The sequence below is a fragment of the Pristiophorus japonicus genome, chromosome 13 (assembly GCF_044704955.1).
Source record: "Pristiophorus japonicus isolate sPriJap1 chromosome 13, sPriJap1.hap1, whole genome shotgun sequence".
NCBI lineage: Eukaryota > Metazoa > Chordata > Chondrichthyes > Pristiophoridae > Pristiophorus > Pristiophorus japonicus.
In genome coordinates this window covers 38,491,745-38,497,267 of record NC_091989.1, presented here as the reverse complement: position 1 = coordinate 38,497,267, position 5,523 = coordinate 38,491,745, and positions in this window count along the sequence as shown.

Below are 5,523 nucleotides of genomic sequence, written 5' to 3'. Positions count from 1 at the left end.
GTAGTTTTTTTTGCAGGAGAAAATATTTTATAGGCATTTAGAGCTCTTGACGATCAAGTATTTGTCAACATAGGTCATGGAGCTGTTTGCTGCAACAGCTCCTGTATATTATTTAACCTCTAAATGTAAATTTAGCAGCTGCATTTTGTTCAAGCTGTATTCTACTCCTTCATTATATGTGTGTCATCCACAAATGTTCTTGCGTTCCTTAGAACTGTGAATTCATTCATTAATCATCAGGTGTGATACCTTGCATTCGATATACCGTTTCAGTCTTTGCCTAGTGGTCATGGGTGTTGCTCAAATCTATTTGCAACATACTGAACAGATCATAGAAAAGAATTCCCAATAAAACAAAAGCCATGGAAAGGATATGTGGATGACAGATGCAATGGTCACCAAAAGAGATCAGTTTTTAGGTCTTCTTCCAAAGTACAATCACATATTAGCTACAGGCGACAGAAGATAGCAAAGAGGTGATCTATTCTCAGCATATTCATCTCCAGGGAAAATGAAGGCAGAATTCAGACAACAGTGTGGAGAAAGCTAGTTTAGGCCAACACTTAGTGTTCACTTTCAACACCCTCATAAATATCAACGCCTTAGTGTTAACAGGATAAGCAACAACGACAAATAAATTGTTCCAAAGAAGATTTAGTTAATGATCCATTGTAATCCTGAATTTAGTAAATTTATGATAAATCAATGTTCTAAATGACAACATAGAGCACAATGTTGCAACATTGAATGTTGATAAGCCCAAGGAAGAAAGAGCTGTAATATTGGCCCTGAAATTCCGTTCGAGCTCTTCCCACAAGCAAACGACAGAAAAAGAGAAAAAAGATACGCACTTACCTGTTGCTGCTGCGCCCGTTGGAACTTCCAAGTCTGAGGCCTCCCGTGACTGCGCATCGCAGCACGTGCACGTGGGGACGTGCGCAGGCCGGGAGCTGGAGACAGCAGCCAATCAGGTGAAGTATAGATGCTCATTCATAGTAATAGGAGTTCCATAAGTCCAGAACTCCTATTACTATGAATGAGAACCCCCCGCCCCCCCCCCAAACATCCAAAACACAATAAAAAATAGAAAATAAACTACATATTTAACATTCATTTAAATTAAAGTTCTTATTAAAAAAAAATTGCCGACTTTTTAAAACGTTTTTTTAATAAAGCCTTAAAATAACTTACCGTAGTAGGGAGGGTTTTTATTTAATAACTTTATTTTTAAATGTTTCTGTGTATTTTTAAACACTTGCGCGTGTAAAAGTAGGCTACACGCTTGCTTTTTCAGGCGCAAGATTTTAAAGGACACTTGCAGGGCAAGATATTTGTAAGTATCGGAAATCTTGCCCTGCAAGTGTCCTCGCTCCCGAGATACGGAGGATCTGTCAAGCCAGAAACTTGACAGATCGGAAAAAACAGTTTTCAGCGCATGCGCATTGCGATGCCTTCCCGGGTCCGTAGGAACTTCGTATGGACCCAGGACATCAGAATTTCAGGGCCAATGTCTTCCTCCCATACTTCTCCAAGGTCAATGAAACTTTCTGTAGTCCTGGAGGAATTAACATCAAACAGAAAAGGCATGAGGTCAGAGGCATCCTCAGCAAACTCAAGGAGAATCTGTTCCTAAAAATGTCAATGATGAACAATGTAAGATTCAATAAGCAGATTGTAAAACTCCAAAAGAAAAATACAAACCTAGCTAGAATAATCAGCTCAATGACTGAACTGCTGACACATGAAGGAGACTGGACACAAGGTACAAATCAAGAATGCCAAACCTATTCGATGGGAATTAAGAAAACTGAAAAACGGATGGTTAAAGAAAACCCACCACATTCACCTCAGAAAGGATTCATTAAACAAAAAAAACACCAACAAGAAGCAAGTATGACACGCTATAACACTATTTCTGGAAATATACTACCACAACCTTAGAAAAATAAATTCTCAACCATATAATTAAAATAAAATAATAAAACCAAAACTTTTGCAGCAGAGGTGCCAACTGACATCCAACACTTCCATTAAGAAACTAAAAACGGACCACCCAAACAAAAAACTCTAACAATAAGCAAAGAAATGAACCAATCTTCTCATTATAAAGAGTAGCATTACCAATAAGGTTATCATCCCCACCTATTGAGAGGTTATCTCACAAAAAAATCTCTTAGGAATGCAATTAAATAACAAGTCCTACCAAAACTGGCACTCAAATGTACAAGATAAGTTGAAACCTGAGCAACCTTGCATCAACTTTATTGAAGATAGCTTCAACATGATGGACACAGAATACTTATATGAATTCGGGCTTTATTTGATAGTTAGAACAATAAAATGGTGCCCAATAGACTACAGAAATGACTTTGTTGACAAGACTGAGAACATCTATTACACACGAGGTTACTTCTGTAACTCAAGGGCAATCGGGTAGCTTCATAATTTGTTTAAAGAAATGAACAATGTTTCTGTACACTTCACAGAGGCTTTGGTCTGAGCCCTGTGGCACCAGTGAGTAATGGTTTCCATTTTATTGTCTGCTGTTGTAATTGACTGAAAAATGAATAACAGGCAGTCGTAAAAGTCATTCACATTTAGCACTTTTTGTAAGAAAATAATAATGAAAGAAAGGTTGTGAATGGATAAATACATTAAATGGGAGAGTGAAATGATCACCATTGGAAACCATTCTACGATTACTCAGTTAAAACCCTATTCATATGAAAATGAGGTAGAATATAGTGATCTCAGCTATTACATTAATAGTTGTACTCTGTTTCTTATTAAATTAAGGACAATTATTAATGTTCCAAGCTTATTATTAGCTAAACCTAACCTCGGAAGAGTATTGTTTATTTGAATATATAGATTGCACCCAGATGCAATTTATTGGCGTTATGCATTCAAAAGAGTGTTAGTTCCTTTTGTCGCCTCATTTATTTGAATGTCTGCATTGAAACGGCTGTTGGCAATATCAGTGTGTCAGATTAATTGTGTCGCAGCAGTGACACAGATGATCCGATTTGTCACAAATAGAAACTGCATGTAGAGCGGTTCTGGCTTCATACTGCGACAGAACTGATGCAGCTTATCCTTGACACATGTTCAGGAAAAACCATCACAGAGGTTGTGTGAACCCTGTGGTTTCCTTTGGTTTTATTTCCCAGCTAATGTGATTAGAAATGTTATAAAACTCAAATTAACCAATCTGTACGTGTAGACAATGGTTTCGATAGCGTCACATTTATCATTTCGGTCACATTTGAATTGATATTTACAAATTGATGACGAGTATCAAATGAGGGTAATGTTACCTTATTTTGTTCTAGAATTCGCTACAAACCCATATAAAAATTTCAAAAGTGATTTAGTCTGGACAGCCTTTTCGTATTCCAAAAAGCAAATCTCACCATCAATACCTCTTTTGACCCTCCCCCACCCCGCACACTGCAGTTGAAGTTACTCTGGGGTTGCCAGCAAGTATGTTAGTTATATGATCCTCTTCTCTACAATGTAACTACATCAATCTTAATTTCTTTGACATCTGATTGCCTCAAAACATTGGCCTTTGGAGCGAATGTTTAACCAATCAGATGGCATTTCTTTTCAGCTGATCTCAACTCCAAAATTGAGAGTGCGAGCGGAAAAGCAGAGACAGCACATGATTTTAAACAGGAAAAAACCATGGGGGAGGGGGGGCAAGGGGGGAAATATTACAACAACAACTTGTATTTATATAGCGCCTTCAACATAGTAAAATGTCGCAAGGCGCTTCACAAGAGCATTAAAAGACAAAAAAAATGTTGAAACAGAGCCACGTAAGCAGAAATTAGGGCAGAGGACCTAAAGCTTGGTCGAAGAGATAGGTTTTAAGGAGTATCTTGAAGGAGAAAAGAGAGGTAGAGAGGCGGAGAGGTTTAGGCAGGGAATTCCAGAGCTTAGGGCCTAGGTAACAGAAGGCACAGCCACCAATGGTTGAGCAATTATAATCAGGGATGCTCAAGAGGGCAGAATTAGAGAAGCACAGATATCTCGGGGGGTTGTGGGGCCGGGGGAGATTATAGAGATAGGGAGGGGCGAGGCCATGGAAGGATTTGAAAACAAGGATGAGAATTTTGAAATCGAAGCATTGCTAAACTGAGAGCCAATGTAGGTCAGCGAGCAAGGGGTGATGGGTGAGGGGGACTTGGTGAGAGTTAGGACACGAGTAACCGAGTTTTGGATTACTTTAAGTTTACGTAGGGTAGAATGTGGGAGGCCAGCCAGGAGTGCGTTGGAATAGTCAAGTCTAGCCAAGGGTCAGCATGTAGATGAGAAATAGGAGGAGGCCAAGGATAGATCCTTGAGGGACACCAAAGGCAACGATGTGGGAGCTGGAAGAGAAGCCATTGCAGGTGATTCTCTGGCTACTATTAGATAGATAAGAATGGAACCAGGCGAGTGCAGTCCCACCCAGCTGGACGATGGTGGAGAGGCGTTGGTAAAAGAGATTATTAGTTGGAAAATTTAAATTAAAGTTGAAATTTTAAAAAGAACAAGAGAATAGGGGAAACTATAGGGAAAGGTATGCAGTTAAACTTTCATTTTAATAGTTTAGCCTCAATATTACATAAATAAAACTATTGCTGATCTTTGTTGCTGTGACATTAGAGTTAATAGACTCATAGAATAGGAACTGAAAACTTACTAAACCGTGTGGCCCAGGTACTGCCTGGAGACTCAGGGTTAAAAACTAACCAGTTACATGGCATTATAATAAACTTTTATGTTATTGCATTCCTGTTTGTTACTAGACTACTTTTCATTGAATGGTGTGGCCTGTTGGCAAGGATTCCAATGGTGATGAATTCTTTAAAATGAAACCCAAAGGACTTTTCCTTCCGAATAATCCCTCCACAATTGAATTGATTTTAAATGTGTTTTAACTTCAGTATTACCACAACCAAATTAGAGAGGTTAAAGCAACCAGAAGCAAATCAAAGGCTTATAAATACATATAAATCACAAAGCTGGACTTTGAAAGCCCTGGTTGCGAGTGTGAGCAATGGTGTTGAATCTATTGCAATGCAGGGTAATGTTAAATTCACTTCACGCCGCTGTTTTAGGCCAGTTCCTGGCATATGATTTCTGCTGCCTGGGAATGTTTAATAATGTGGCAGGATTTTTGAAACCCAACAATCAGAGCGTTCGTTCAAAGTAGATTGAAAAATACTTCGAATGTGCGAGATGTGCCAAATTGCATGAGGAAAAGGCAGAAATTAGAATATTAAGAGAAATAAAGCCTAATTAGACATCTCACAAACACATTCTGCACTTATACAGTGTGCATGGTAAACAGAAAGGAAAATACAGTTTCTGTCATATCTGCATGGTGTGGACAAACTTTCTCAGCACTCCATCACGCTGTATCACTGAGGACTATTATGCCAAACATCATCACAGCAAGTAGAGTTAACGTGAATGAAACCAGAAAACTTTGCAAATAGCTTGAGCATCGAATACTATGACAAAGCTGTATAG